The sequence below is a fragment of the Gastrolobium bilobum genome, unplaced genomic scaffold (genome assembly GCF_033153095.1).
Source record: "Gastrolobium bilobum isolate Gb01-03AN ecotype WA unplaced genomic scaffold, APGP_CSIRO_Gbil_v1 utg5452, whole genome shotgun sequence".
Classification (NCBI taxonomy): Eukaryota; Viridiplantae; Streptophyta; class Magnoliopsida; order Fabales; family Fabaceae; genus Gastrolobium; species Gastrolobium bilobum.
In genome coordinates this window covers 1-16,826 of record NW_026895358.1, presented here as the reverse complement: position 1 = coordinate 16,826, position 16,826 = coordinate 1, and the positions used below count along the sequence as shown (strand labels likewise).

The window sequence follows — 16,826 nt, the reverse complement described above, 5'->3', positions numbered from 1 at the left end:
AAAATAAAAATAAATATTTTAAACTTTCCAGTTGGTTTTGTTCTAACAAATATTTTATATTATCTTGTCAGGTGTGAAAATTACCGGTGGTGTTGCTAACAAGATAGCTCAGACAGAGTTTGGGAAAGTCTCACACCACATTCCTGATGTTTTCTGTCCCTTTTTTTTTTGTCTCACCACTTTGATTTTTTTTCTTTATTAGTTTAATTTTATGTTTTCTTTTATCACTATTGTCGCAACCGTATCGCGACGTGACGACGAAAAATATTAAATGTTTAAAACAATAGAGTCGCCACCAATGTTTATTTAGGAAAACATTGGAAAAACCTTTTATTAAAGACAAATGGTCTTTGGTAGTAGAAATGAGTTCGGGAGTCGATTGCGAGTAGGGAAGGTGTTAGCACCCTACTCCGTCCGTTTAAAAAAACGGTTACCTTATATTAATTGTGCAAATTGTTGATATGATTTTAAATATTTATTTCACCCTAAAAAATTAAATAAAATTGATTGTTGGAAAAGAAAACTAATTTTTTGAAAATGTATTTTTATGCTTGACGGGAAGAGTCTCGCTCCGACGTATCCCTCGGTACAATAGGGAACTCAAAGCTACGTCGTTCTGTAAAAAATATTTGTGTGTTGATTGATTTTAATTTTGAAAGTAGTTTTAAAGAAAATAATTTGAAAGTTTTGGATTTGATGGTTTCGGAATATCAAACTGTCGCAGCTAAAATAATCCGAAATGATAATTGCAAGATTAACAAGCTATCTCAACTCAGCTAATCCTTTCTTTTAAAAAGAATAATAATATTCATATTATTATTTTTTGTTATCGTAAATTTTATGATAAATTTGATTTAATTTTGAATCACCAAGCCGTCACGGCAAAAATGAGTCAAAACAAAATGTGTGGGGTTAACAAGCCGTCACGGCTCAGCTGACTCCCATTTCAATTGATAGTGAACTAATTTTCTTTATTTTTTATGTTTTAAATTAACCCAAAATCAATAATAAAAAATTGTGACTATTTGTTTGTTTATTTATTATTTCTAAATTGTCTAAAATCATCCGACTGTCACAGTCGAAATGATTCTATAGAATAAAGGAATTAACAAGCTGTCACAACTCAGCTAATCCTTTTAACATATATTCCATGTTATTTTACGAAAACTTAAATGAATCTTGAATCGCCAAGCCGTGTCGGCCAAAATGATCCAAAAGAAAATATAGAGAGTTACCAGCCGTCACGGCTAAATCACCCATATAAAATAAATTTTGTCTTATATTTTTTTTTTGCCTTCAGTGAAGCCATGCTTCAATTCTAAACAACACCATTATTCCAATTTCCAAGTATTTTAAGTTTGTCCAATTAAATAAAAAATTTATGAGAAATAATGTCTTGGATTCCACGATATAAAAGTGCAGACCATTCTATGCTTTTATAATTGTGAAGAATATAAAATTGGTAAATAGATTAAATATTGAATAGTGTATGCCCATCTTATTCCATAATGGTATAATCGATTAACATGCTGCTAAAAAATTTGTAAGAGACATTCTTACCTTTTTTTCACTTTTTAAGAGATTCATATTTGTATTGTTTGGACCGAAAATAACGTGAAGACACAGTATGATAAGCTAATAAACTAACACTAACATGATAAGCTAATAACAAAAAATGGGACCACCATTTCCATTTTATATGTTTGTACCCAAAACGTCATACATGCATGAGTGTAAAAGTTTAATGATTCCCGTACGTCCGTGGGCACAAGTGAATAAAAGGCATCTTGGTCTTTGCATATTCAAATTAACCTATTATTTCTCATATAATATCTTCCACGATGAGTATTAAAACAAACGAAAAGATAAACAATTTATTTAATCAAACAAACTGCGTACCTGTGAGTCCGTATAGAGGAAAGACAAAAAGAATAATAATATGCTATCCTTGGTGAAAGACCCCTTCGAATAATATACCAACTGTGGAGACTGCACAATAGTAACGATCAGATGTTGTGCGAGCTTTGGGTGATTAAACACAGTGGTAGGCGATTTTCTGGTGGCAGTTCACTGCGATGGATGAGGTCCAAGCAGCGGCAAACTGTATCGGATTTTTTGTGGTGATTACTTGCAGTAACCTTCTTTGGTGACAACAATGGTAAGACTTGCAGCAACTGGTGGTGGTGAACGGCGTCAAAACGGTGGAGGAGGGAAACACTATCTTGGTGCGGAGGCTTGTGTTTTATGGTAACCTTATGTAAGGATCCAAAGGAGAATTCGTCTCCCTCCTCTCTTCGATGGTGCCCCCTCCCTATTTTTTATATATGGACGAAGGCGGTGGAACTTCAACAGAATAATAATTTTTTGTTTTAAACCGCCCTTTCAACCCTTCTGTTGTCACTCTTACATGTTACATGGCCTTATCTCTGCTCTGTAGCGCCTTCTGCTTTGTTTTCTCCAAGGTAACACAGCTTGACAAATGGGATCAATTGTTATCATGAATGATGATGGGTGTATGGGGTTTGAGAACAGCCCGACAATGTTTCCTTTCCATTAAGAAAGGTAACATTATTATTATTAAATGGTAAAATCTGAACTCTTTTTTTTTGTATCAATATATCTCTCTTTTTACTTAATTTCTTTTTACTCTTTTTTATTCTCTGTTTTCCTTCATTTCTTTTTCCCTTTTTTTTCTTTTTCTCTTATAAAACAAAAAATAAATAATAATGATAATAATATACTCCAAACTAAAAGGTTCACATTTTTTTTTACGTGTGAGGACAAAATTGAGTGGTTACAGTTGCCCCTCTTTACTTATCTTTAGTAGAAAATATGAAGAACTATAATTTTCATATTATCAGTATAAAGTATAAGTAAAGACGTCAACTCTCATTTTTTGTCCGGAAAACATACGAGGTGGTGGATATTAAGGTGAAAAGATAATCAATGACGAGCGTAGGAGCTCAAAAGGTAAACAGTGATGGCATAGGGCTAAAAGGTATATATATGCAGGATTGAGATCCCAGCTTTAATAGGAAAAGTAAGTATGCTCTAGATAAGCTGTCAATTTCAAGTTATCAAACTGTCACAGTTAAAATAACCCAAAATTATATTATAAGATTAACAAGTCGTCACGGCTAAATTAATCTCAGTTGTGGGACAGGGGACCCAGCTTTAATGAGTGTAGGTCAGAGGATCCGAATAATTATGGCGTGGGATTGAGGACCCAAATTTAACTTAAAAATAAATGGTTCAGGAAAATGGACCCGAATTAATGGACCCGTCTTAACAGAAATTTAAAGGCGCGGGAGAGTGGACCCGCTTTGGCAGAAATTTAAAGGCGCGGAAGAGTGGACCCGCTTTTGCAGAAAAATAAAGGCGCGGAAGAGTGTACCCGCTTTAGCTAGGTGTAGGCATGAGTGCCAAAAATGTAAAGAACCAAGATGTTTATAATAATTTTTTTTTGTAATGCAATGATGATGCAAGATGCAATGCATGTCACAAAATGCAGACACTCTCAAAAATTACAAATTGGATATTTTCTAGCTCCTTTGCTTCCACGACAACCCTTAGTTCTGTCGCCTTGCAGTTTTAATTACCTCTTAACTCATGAATGAACTGAAAAGTGTTCTTGTTTCTTGCTTCATTTTTTTGTACCCAAACTGTGGTGCTGGCCCTTAGAACTACACTCTTGATATTTGTTACTTATCGTACCCTGCTTGTGGGAGATTTATCGTGTTTACCATGATCCTTTGAAGCAATTATAGTAATCCTTAATGCATATATGATATATCACATATTTCATATTTCAGTATAGGTTTATCATAGAAAATGCATATGCAATCAACAATGGAAGTGAAGAAAAAAGGAAACGTCATTATATGAAAAAAGAATAGTACAGATGAGCCATAAACTAGGATATAAAGAGACAAAGAAATTTAAACGGTAATGGTAAAAGAGAGGGTTTCAGCTCATCCAGTGATACTCTTTCCGATGACCAATGCTAGCTTCCCTTGCTTATCATCTTGAACATGCCCTAATCAACTTCCATGGATACCGGTTGCCCCAGCCCCTTGTGCCTCGAGTGTCTAATCTGCTCCAGTTTGGGAGATCTTTTGATGCTAGCTTGATATATCAAGAGTGATACTTTACTTTTTGGACCCTAACTTTTGCCTAGGTTGCTCTTTCGAGTTTTCAACCTACCAGGTCGCTCTAATTTTTGCCTAGGTCGCCTTTTCAGGTTTTCAACCTAGCGAGCACCTTCTTTTTCTTCTTTTTGTTTTTTTGTTTTTTGTTTTTTGTTTTTTTGTTTTTTTTTTTTTTTTTTTTTTTTTTTTTGTTTTTTTTTGTTTTTTTTTTTGTATTTTAAGCATAATACTTCTTGACTGCATCTGAATTGACCGGGAGCGGTAGATCTTCACCGTCCATCATTGTGAGTATTAGGGCCCCTCCGGAAAAGGCTTTCTTCACAACATAGGGCCCTTGATAATTGGGAGTCCACTTTCCTCGGTGATCCTTTTGAATGGGAAGAATCTTTTTTAGCACTAAATCTCCTTCTTGAAATTGTCGAGGTCGTATTTTCTTCTCATAAGCTTTCTTCATCCTCTTTTGATACAATTGGCCATGACAAAGAGCATTTAATCTTTTTCCTTCAATAAGATTCAATTGATCAAGTCGAGATTGGACCCACTCTGCTTCTTCCAATTCTGTCTCCATCAGGACTCTCAACGAGGGAATCTCCACTTCAATAGGAAGCACCGCTTCCATTCCGTACACCAAAGAGAATGGGGTGGCACCTGTTGAGGTACGAATAGAGGTGCGATATCCGTGCAAGGCAAAAGGAAGCATTTCACTCCAGTCCCTGTATGTTATCACCATCTTTTGAATGATCTTCTTGATGTTCTTGTTTGCTGCTTCAACTGCTCCATTCATCTTTGGTCGATATGGGGAGGAGTTATGATGTTGTATCTTGAAGCTCTCACATAATTCCTTCATCATCTTGTTATTCAGGTTAGTCGCATTGTCAGTAATGATCTTGTTCGGCAGGCCATAACGACAAATCAACTCTTTCTTAATAAACTTGACGACTACACTTCTGGTTACACTGGCATAAGAGGCAGCCTCGACCCATTTGGTGAAGTAATCAATTGCGACCAGAATGAAACGATGACCATTAGAGGCTTTTGGTTCAATTACCCCAATGACGTCCATTCCCCACATTGAAAATGGCCAAGGTGCTGTTAAGACATTCAAAGACATTGGCGGTGCGTGAATGTTGTCAGCATACGTCTGACATTTATGGCACTTCTTCACATAATTAAAACAATCAGTCTCCATAGTCAACCAATAATAGCCTGCCCTCAAGATTTTCCTCGCCATTGCATGCCCATTTGCGTGAGTCCCAAAAGAACCTTCATGAACATCTCTGATAATTTTCTCTGCTTCTGCTACATCAACACATCTGAGAAGCACCATGTCATGATTCTTCTTATAAAGTACATCTTCATTTAAAAAGAAACTTATTGCCAATCTCCTCAAGGTTCTCTTATCATTCTCCGAGGCACTAGGAGGATATTCTCTGCTCTTAATGTAGCATTTGATATCATGATACCACGGCTTGCCGTCGAGCTCCTCTTCCACTGTTTGACAATATGCAGGCTGATCACGAGTTTCCATCCTTACCAGTGGCATATCTCTGTCATGGCTTATCTTGAACATTGAAGATAAAGTGGCTAAAGCATCGGCCAACTGATTATCTTCACGAGGGATGCGATGGAATGTAACTTTATCAAATTGCTCAATTAGCTCCCTTATGTAAGCATAATAAGGGACTAACTTGGTATCTCGGGTTTCCCAATCTCCTCTTAGCTGATGGATAACTAAAGCAGAATCTCCATACACCTTGAGAACTTTTGCTTTTGATTCTATTGCCGCTTGGATTCCCATAGCACATGCCTCATACTCTGCTACATTATTTGTACAGTCAAAGCATAACCTGGCTGTGATTGGAATAAAATGGTTTTCAGGGGAAACTAATATAGCTCCAATTCCATGCCCCAATGCATTAGATGCCCCATCAAACAATAAAGTCCATCCTTCTTGCTGTGAAGACTCTTCTTCTTCTTCAAATAAAGCCATTATATCTTCATCTGGAAAATCACACTGCATCGACTGATAATCTTCCACGGGCTGTTGAGCCAAATACTCAGCAAGAGCACTGCCTTTTATTGCCTTTTGAGTGACATAGACAATATCATATTCTGATAACAGAACTTGCCAGCGAGCTATTCTTCCAGTAAGAGCCGGTTTCTCAAAAATATACTTGATCGGGTCCATCTTTGACACTAACCAAGTAGTATAATACAACATATACTGCCTCAAGCGACGAGCAGCCCATGCCATAGCACAACACGTCCGTTCCAACAACGAATAATTTGCTTCACAACTGGTAAACTTCTTGCTCAAGTAGTATATGGCGTGCTCTTTTCTACCAGATTCATCATGCTGCCCCAATACACAACCCATAGATTCATCAAGCACTGTCAGATACATAATGAGAGGTCTTCCCGGCACAGGAGGTACCAAAATAGGAGGCTCTTGCAGATACTGTTTGATCTTCTCGAAAGCCTTTTGACAATCTTCATTCCATACCACAGTATGACTCTTGCGTAACAATTTAAAAATTGGTTCGCAAGTTGCAGTTAATTGAGATATGAACCTGGCAATATAATTCAATCTCCCTAAAAATCCACGAACTTCCTTTTCTGTACGAGGAGCTGGCATATCTATGATTGCTCGGACCTTGTCAGGATCAACTTCTATCCCTTTTTGACTAACCACGAACCCCAATAATTTGCCCGACTTCACGCCAAAAGTGCATTTAGCTGGCTTTAACCTGAGCTTGAACTTTCTTAATCGCTCAAACAGCTTTTGTAGGTTGACTATGTGGTCCTCTTCTGTTTGAGACTTTGCAATAATGTCGTCTATATAAACCTCTATCTCTTTATGCATCATGTCATGAAACAAGGTCACCATTGCTCTTTGATAAGTTGCCCCTGCATTTTTTAAACCAAATGGCATTACTCTGTAGCAAAATGTTCCCCATAACGTGATGAATGTGGTTTTCTCCATGTCTTCAGGAGCCATTTTGATCTGATTATAACCCGAGAAACCATCCATGAAGGAGAAAAATGAGTGTTGAGCAGTATTATCCACCAGAACATCAATATGAGGGATTGGGAAGTCATCCTTGGGGCTAGCTCTATTCAAATCTCGATAGTCAACACACATTCGAACTTTCCCATCTTTCTTTGGAACTGGAACAATGTTTGCAACCCATTGAGGGTACCTGGAAACTGAAAGGAAACCAGCATCGAACAGTTTTTTAACTTCTTCTCTAACTTTCAATAGCATATCTGCTTTCATCCGTCTCAACTTTTGCTTAACTGGGGGACACTCGGGCTTCAAAGGTAATTTATGCTCAACTATGCTAGCATCTAGCCCAGGCATATCTTGATATGACCACGCAAAAATATCACTATAATCGTACAAGAGCTTAATCAACTTGCTACGCTCACTTTCTTTCATACATGTGCCAACTTTAATTTCCCTTTTGTCATGTTCAGTCCCCAAATTGATTATTTCAATTGACTCCTCATGGGGTTGAATTTCTTTGGCTTCTTGTTCTATTAATCTCATTAACTCAGGGGGAGGTTCCCAACTTTCTTCATTATCCTCGTCAGCATGATTAATAGGGTGATCAAAATCATATGATGAGATGCTAACATGGTCATTTTCAAGAGAAACACTTTCAGATCTGCATTTATTGGTGTTAACAAAAGATGAATAAAGATTGAAGTAGTGGCCAGGTGCAAGATAAAGAAACAAGGATAAATTGAAGGAAATGCATTTATTGATAACAAATACTGAAACAAAACATGTGAGCCCATGTTACAAAAAGTATTCCTAAAGCCTTGGGCAGAGCAATAGGATTAGCATTACAAATTACTTTGAATCTAAGATCACGGGTAACTCGACGACCTCCCAATTGCCAAGCTCTGTATCCGAAGAACATGGATATACCAAGTTAATATTGCCGTTGCCAGGATGATCATCTTCAATAGCAACCACTTGATCCAAAAACACCAGTCCAGCACTTCGAAAGCTTTGCCGAATATCACAAATGGGAACCCCCTCAGTTGTTGGATCCCTACCTTCCAACCGAGTTATCCTTCTTTCCTTCTTCTCTTCTATGATTCTTCTTTTATCCGCTCTAGTGGGCCTGTATCCCAACCCAAATCTATTTTTATTCTCACACAGTTGTAGCGGCTCAGCAATGCCTTCTCCATTTTTCCCTAGCCCGTGCCCATACAAACAACCTCCTTCGAGCATAAGTTTAGCCACCATTAATGATGCATTAGATGGTGTTGGCTTTATAACTTGTGCTCCTTCCCCTACATAGGTGGTGTTAGCAATCTCAAGTGCTTGGAAAGAAGTTTCAAGGGCCTCCTCTGCAGCTTCAATATAAGGGTTTGATGATGTTTTACTCACCAACAAATCTTCTTCACCTGAAACAATTACCAACTTGTTGTCTACTATGAACTTCAACGTTTGGTGCAATGTGGAGGGCACAACTCCCGCAGAGTGAATCCAAGGTCGCCCCAAGAGACAACTATAGGCTGGCATAATGTCCATCACTTGGAAGGTGATTTCAAAAGTACATGGGCCAATCTGGATCGGAATGTCAATTTCCCCAATCACTTCTCTTCTAGTACCGTCGAAAGCTCTCACTATCATAGTACTTGGTCTCATGTATGAAATATCGAAAGGCAGCTTTGATAGTGTTGATAGGGGCATTACATTCAAAGAGGAGCCGTTGTCAATAAGTACTTTAGCCATAGCATGATCTTGACATTTCACAGAAATATGCAGTGCTCTATTATGCCCCCTTCCATCCGCAGGTATTTCATCATCAGTGAAACTGACATAATTATCAGCAACAATGTTACCGACAATGCCATCCAACTTGTCCACCGCAATGTCATGGGCAACATGAGCTTCATTCAATACCTTCATTAATACCTTTCTGTGTGGTTCAGAGTTCAACAATAAAGACAGGAGAGATATTTTTGCTGGAGTGTGATTCAGTTGTTCTACCACTTTATATTCACTTTGTCTGATGAACTTTAAAAACTCACAGGCTTCTTCATTTGTTACCGCTTTCTTGCGCTCATCTGGACTAACTTCTTTTTCTCCACAAATGCTTCCATCTTTGTTCTTCGTCCTGTCTTCTTTCATTACTTCCTTGGCTGAATCACTTCGAAGCTCTTCGGGGTTATAAATACGACCACTTCGGGTCATCCCACCAATTCCAGAAACATTTGTGACAATAGAAAAGCATGTACTAGAAGACGCTGGCAATATATCATTCTGAGGGTTGCTAGTAAGAACCTGCACACCATACTTCCATGGCACAACTTTGGTGTCCTTGTAGGCAAAAGGGGTTGGTACTTGAATGGTAATTGGCTTTGGGCTGCATGTTGTCTGCATGGATGAGTTTCTTGTGTAATGAACTACCAGTGGTTTTTGGATGGAGGTAGTATGCTCAATAGTTGGCGGGATCACCATCGGAACTTGGGTACCCACATCCACCTGATCTTCTTGCTCCTTAACCACATTTACATCACCATCCTCATGTTGGTAGCCAATTTGCACAAATTGCACGTCTATCAAATCCTGAAGAATTTGCTTAAATTCGTCGCAATCTTCAATGGAGTGCCCCATATTTGGATGGATTCCACACATCATCCTTTCATCGTGGATTTCCTCTTCTTTAACTTGGGCTTGTATCATCCCATACTTACAAAGCTCTTCGAAAATTATTTTTAGAGGAGTTTTGATATCTGCCACTTTTCTCACAAGATGCTGATTTGAAAACTCTTCAACAACATTGACCCCAGAACTTCCATGATTAGGCAAAGGGTTATTGCCAACATTAGGAGCTTCGTCCTTAAAGTTCAACCACTTGGCATCAATTAAATTCTGCACCTTAAACTTTAAACCATTACAATTTTCAGTAGAATGGCCCACAATTCCAGCATGATAATCACATTTAGCATTCACATCAAATCCTTTAGGGTAAGGGGGCTCAAGTGGTTTCATTGGACATGGAACAAGAAGTGAACTTTGGATGAGGTGTGGTAAAAGCTCGGTATAAGACATGGGAATTGGGTCAAATTTAAATGGTTTCCTCTCTTGGTTATTTGGGGTTCTTCTTTGATTTGGATTTGAATTTTGAGCCCATGATTGAGGTGGTCGTGATGGTACAGTTGGAAATGTTTGTGGCTGGGAAGGAGGTGGCGAGTGGTAGGGTGTTGTTGAGTGGTAAGGTTGGGGATATGGGGTATGTGAAGTATTGGCCACATCAGGGTAATTAGTGAAAGGCGTTTGGAAACTTGGCTGAGGGTTACTATATGTTGGGTTAGGCTTGCCTTGCGTAAACCTTTGCTGATTGAAAGTCACAGCATGAGTTTCTCCTTCTTTTTTTCTTCCTATCGCAGTTGAAGGTTTCTTCATATTAACAGCCTCTATGGAATTAGGAGTGATCTTGCCACTCCTTATTCCGTTTTCTACCCTTTCTCCTATTATGACAATGTCAGAAAAATTTGATGACACGCTTCCGATCATCCGGTCATAGAACGATGATTGGAGGGTATCGATGAACGTAGCAACCATTTCCTTTTCTGACAATGGGGGGTCAACTTGCGCAGATAGTTCTCTCCATCGTTGAGCATATTCTTTAAAAGACTCAACATCTTTCTTTGTCATATTCTGTACCTGCAGTCTATCAGGAGCCATATCAATGTTATACTTGTATTGCTTGAGGAAAGCATCAGCCAAATCTTTCCAACAACGTATATGTGCTCGCTCAAGGTGCGTGTACCAATTCGAAGCTGCCCCCATCAGGCTATCCTGGAAAAAATGGATCAACAAATTCTCATCTTGGGCATATGAGGCCATCTTTCGACAATACATGGTCAGATGACTCTTTGGGCAAGTGGTCCCTTTATACTTGTCAAAATCAGGTACTTTAAATTTGGGGGGGAATAACAACAGTAGGAACCAGACAAAGTTCGGATGCGTTTCCAAGGCCATAATTTCTTCCCCCTTCTATAGCTCTCAACCTTTCTTCCAAAACTTCCAATTTCCCCATAGATTGAAGAATTCCAATTGAAGAGTTATTCAATGTGTCATGAGGAACTCCATGAGGGTTATTTGGTGCCACATATACAGGATTGGAGTGTGGTTGGGATACACTTTGTGAGTTTAAGATAGGTGGAACCATCGGTGCACTACTAACAGGGAAGGGTGTTTCTGTTTGTGGACTTTCAATTGAATTTGGGTGAGGACCTTGCGGTTGAGTAGGGTTTAGGGTAGGAGTTGATGTGTTACCATCTGGAGGATTAGTGGCTTGTGATGGTATATAACACCTCACAATTTGAAATTAAGTATTTAAGCCATTAAGTGTGTAATCAAGTGATGGATTAGTGAAAATCCTAAAGATTAGGCCAAAATACAAAGAAAGGGCAAAATGGTAATTAGCCAACACGCAACCCTAGGCAGATAAAAATTGAGTAGAAGGTCTCCGATGATAAAAATAACCCTGGAAATGGATTCAGAACGAAAAATTGAGTGGACAGGCAAGTTTCAGAAAAATCAGTGAATAGTGTTTTTCGCGGGTGAAAATACCGCGTTACGATTGCACCGTAAAATGTGCCAGTGGAATTTTGAGCTCTAGGTTTCAAATATGAGTTAAAAATGGTCTAATGAGTTAGGAAATATGATTTCTTATGATATTCGATGAAATTAAGACAGTTTGGGGAAGCGTGCCAATGGCGCGCGTAATAGCTTAAAACAGTGTTTTCTCCGAACGAGTGGAGAACTCTTAATTCATCTGATCAAGCATAATTAAAGGAGAATAGTTAATGTTAAAAATTAGAGTTTCTAAATAAGTTTTGAATTTACGGACGTTTAGTGAGAGTTTGGACGCGTTTTAAATCGCGTGAGGTGGCGTGGGACCCACCCCACTTAAAATTCACTTAAAACACCTCATCAAAGTACTATTCATCACCTCCTTCACCCCTCCTTCAGCCAAAAACCGAGCCCCCCTCCTTCTTTCTCCAAGTTTTCTTTCAAATTTTCTTCCCACCTAAATCACTCAAATCCTAACCAAATTCAACAAAGTTTAACTTGAAATTTGTTGGAAATTGCCTTCTAAAGCCATTGGTGCTATCCTTGAGTCGTGAAAGTGGCTGGATTTTGAGATCCTCCCCCTCAAAGGCCGCGGCTCAGTTGTGGAATTTGGTGTTCATGGAGCTTTGGAATGCTCCAATGGTGGAGTATACCTAGGAGGAGTCATTTGCCTTGCATTTGGGTAAGTTATTTCAACATTTCAATGGTTGATTGGTGAATTGTGTTTATGAACCCTAAAGAGGGATTTTATGATGTGTTGTGTTAGAGAGCTCAAATGGAAAATGTCTATTAGATGATAATGCCTTAAAATGATGTAGTAATGCTAGAAATGCAATGAAAATTTTAAGTGAAATGTGATGATTTTTAACTTAGAAAAATTGATGATCATGATTTTGGAATTTGTGAATTTTGGTGTTGAGACTTGTTTGATGATGGTGGCATGATGGTATGATGATATAATAGGATGTATGATGGTTGGAATGATTAAAGTTGTATGGAAATTCCTTGGAATGCCATAGGTTAAAATTCGATTCTTTGAGGAAAGATTGTGGAATTGATGTTGAAAAATGGTTTGGATAATGAATTGTGTAGTTATATGGTGCTTAGATGGGTTGTGTTGTGCTTGGAGAGTGTTTGAATCAATGGAGAAAAATGAATTGTGTTAGAGACCTAAATGAGCCCAGAATGAAATATTTCGCAAAACGATGCGTAAATGTCGAAAAACGGAAAAACGACGATTGAACTAGCCTCTAAACAACCTAAGGGAGTGTTATAAAATGAGAAAGAAAATTTAGGAAAATAAATCTCAAATTTACACCTACATGGCCGAACCTCCAAGGGGAAAAGGGGTGATTTGGCGATTTTCGTGTTTTGATGTAATTCGACGCGAAAATGACGAACCGGCACTTGAACCGGCCTATTGACAACCTAATGAGACGTAACAAAATGAGAAAGAAAATTTAGAAAAATAAATCTCACATTTACACTACAATGGCCGAACCATCAAGGGAGGATGGGGAGGATTTTTGTGTTTTTGCGTTTTGATACTATTTGACGAGTACTGATGGATGTACGTTATTGTATAGGTTGCCGTACGTCGACCTGAATCCCGAATCTTGAATCAGTGAATTGCCCTTGGTCCGGGACCAAGTGGATTGAGGTAAGAAATTGGTTCATTACATGTGTAATTATAAATTAACATGTATGGGTTGAACTGAGAGTGATTGGGAATGTCCTCTGTGTAGGCATTCCGCTGTGTACCGAGTTGAGGGATAAGCTGCTGCGGAGCTTGTGGAAACGCAAATTAAGGTAACCTCTTGGTACTGGGGCTTGTTCCCCTTTTCTGTTCCACTTTGCCAGTTGATGGCAACGGTAGGAAGTGTGTATGAGTAGTATAGAACACATGAGCATGCATGCATTATTGCTATGGGTACTTATGTACCGAGTCTCTGGCCAGTAGACAGTTTTATTAGCCTTCGGGCATTTTCGGACTTCCGCTGGATAGGTCTCCAGGAGGGAGTTCCAGTTGACCGCGTGTCATGGTGTGTGATCCGGGTAGGAGCACACTAGGAATGTCTTTGGCGTTTTGGTTGGTTTGGGCATCATGGTTGTGGTTTCTGTGAACACACCTTGGATGATACCCATAGGCTTATATATGCCGAGGGCGTACGTGGAATTGGGGTTACCATCCCGTATCGTCGTATTTTGTTTTCTTTATATTCCCCATTCTCTAAATCCCTTGCTATATCCCGTTTTCAAAGTGGTTGTTGTATTCTATTGATATGCATCGAAGTGAACCATTGGGTGGAGTTTTCTCCAGAACCTCTTGGTTACTGAGATATATTCGTATATCTCACCCCGTCTCGGGGCATTTATTTCAGGAGGTAGCAGTGGAGCAGGAGCCTCGGGCAAGAGGCCCGCAGAGTGAGCGATGGAGCGTTTCTTATTTTGCATTTTGTTGGCCGTGTGGCCTAGGCTAGACTTAGGGCATGAACATGTCATTTGTATTTATTAGTAGCTTCATTAGCATCTTGTTCATGCCATTTTGCCTAAGTCTAGTAGTGATGTATTTGGTTATGTTGTCTTTTAAATTAAGTTGAAATTTTAGAAGAATGTAATTTGAAGTTTTAGTTTCAAGTTGTAATTTGTAAAGCCATATTGTAATAGTATTGATGCATGTCTAATTATGATGGAAGGGCCTTAGGCCTATTTTAGGTTATGATAATATGTATGATGGAAATATGCATGAAAAAGGTGTTAGTGATTGCAACTACTTAAGAATGATTAATATGGACTCTATGTTTAATAACTATAAACTGGATTGGGTTGTAAGTGCCCCAAGGCGTTGTTGGTCCTTGTGTGTGCCACCCATTGGATTATTACTGTATTATCATGTGTTTATTAGGTACATTGAGGTTTTAAATGATCTTTTACAAATTTGGGATTATTGGAAAAACAAAGGAAACTCTGGCGAATTTTCTGTAGAATTGGCAGATTTTAGGCGAACTTCGGAAGAGCATATCTCCCTCTATAGAGGTCCCCTAGGGACGTGCCATACGTCATTTTGAAGGTTGAGATGTCCTCTACCTTGTGTCAAAATTTGAGGAAATTCTGGGTTGATCTTCGGCCTGAAATAAATAGAGAAACACGGACTGCCCATGTGCCCCTGCACCTGAGGCAGATTCTGGACCGGATTTGGGAAATTAATTCCCGCTTCGTTTCTCCGTCAAATTAAGCGTGTGATATATCAAAATGAAGTTTGAGATGTCTAGTTTGTAGGATAAAAATTTGAGAGCAAATGGTTGAGTCGATTGAGTGCAGTAATTCGGGCAAAGTGAGTGGTTTGGGCTGTTTTTGGGGTTGTTTGGGCTAATTGCTTATCCAACTTCAAACGGCGATAACCGGAGCAAATGAGCTCCGAATTGAGCGTATTTTAGCTTGTTAAAAAGGGAATTAAGTAACACAAAGATATAATCTGAGAAGTAGGGTTGGTTGCGATTTGTTTGGTCCCAGAAAAACTTAGAGTGTAACATATTCGAATTGGTGTAAAACGTAAAGTTGGAAATTGGCTAAGTGAGTTTATGGGAACTCCTTAGTAACTTATAATAAGTAACGTAAGTGATAAAAATAGTTTAAATAAGTCTTCCGCAAGAGTTTATGGTTACGGTCACAGCTTTTAATTATTACGCCTTTTTATGTTTTAAATGCTCGCGTAATAATCGAAAAAAATTTATTCGCGTTTCATAAATGAACTGCTGTGATTGTAACTGCGCTTAATATCATAATTAATGTTAACAATACCGGTACGTAACGGGCTGTTACATTTTATGGTATCAGAGCAGTTTTGTTAGGGAACTCTGATAATGAATATATAGTTGTGTTGTGTGTTGCATAGTTGTATGTAGATTCTTATCGATTACTGCATATGTGATTCCTTAGTGTGGGTCTGATCAACCCATTCCTTTGTGTTACATGCGTAGTCATCGTAAGAAGCCTGCGTGGCAACCTTGGAACACCAAATGTAAGTCCTTAGCCTGATGTTGTGGATGCAGTGTTGACTGCTCCATGGACAAGAGATGGCAGTAAGTAAAATATGAATATTATAGGACTTATGGGAAACAGACTTAAATGTTTCGTCTGACCTTGTAGATGAAATTTATAATGCTGGATTATAAGTGAAAGTTGTAAACAAATCTATGATATGTACGGTATTGCATGGATGAACCTTGTAGTACCATGAATAATAAAGATATATAATTGAGATGAGTCCATAGTATGGAAATGGTATGGGTAAAGCTTCCAAGTATGTGTGTAGTATAGTGTGTACAATGGACTTGGTGAATAGACTTCATCAAGGTGAAAGGTTTAGAACCTGTTGGATTATTGAAAATGGTGAACAGATATGCTTAGGCATGAGTTTGAATATTTTATGTTGACTAGAAGTTATAAGTCCTTGATGGATGATGTACACTTAAACAAAGTGAGATGGTTCATGCAGAGAAATAAATAGAATAATTGATGATTAATCCTATGGGATTTGACCACTTGAAATTATAATGTTGGTCAATTGTTAAATTGAGATGTATCGAAATATGGGATTTAAATCCATAAGGAGGTAGTATTGATTAAGCATAGGGGAGATGAATTAATTATGTATTATATGTATAAGGAAGAAGTTGATAGAATCGCCATGGATGGCATTGAACAAGGTTCATTGAGAGTATGATTGTCCGTAACGGAATATGGTCTAGCTTGACAGACATGCCATAAAGGAAACAAATGTGATTATATGTGTGCGTTAATGTGTGGAATTCTCCTTGGAAATGGCTACTTTGTAGAGGTTCAGGTGTTATGAAGCATAAGAGGATTGATCCATGATGGAGGTCTCATGGAGATCTCAAAGAATGAATATCGTAAATTGAAATGGCCTAATTACTAGTGGATGTTGTAATGCATTGTGAATAATACCTAATGGCCTGATGGCCAGTATACCTACTCTGATAAATAAACGGATGATGATCCAGTGATGGCCTAAGTGCCAGTATACATATATATGTATGTACACCTTGTGATGG

At 38.4% G+C, this 16,826-nt stretch overlaps 1 pseudogene; it reads right to left on the bottom strand.

Moving 5' to 3' along the window:
• Window positions 1–4,365: 4,365 nt before the first annotated feature.
• Window positions 4,366–11,344, bottom strand: LOC133306958 (uncharacterized; annotated as a pseudogene).
• Window positions 11,345–16,826: the final 5,482 nt, after the last annotated feature.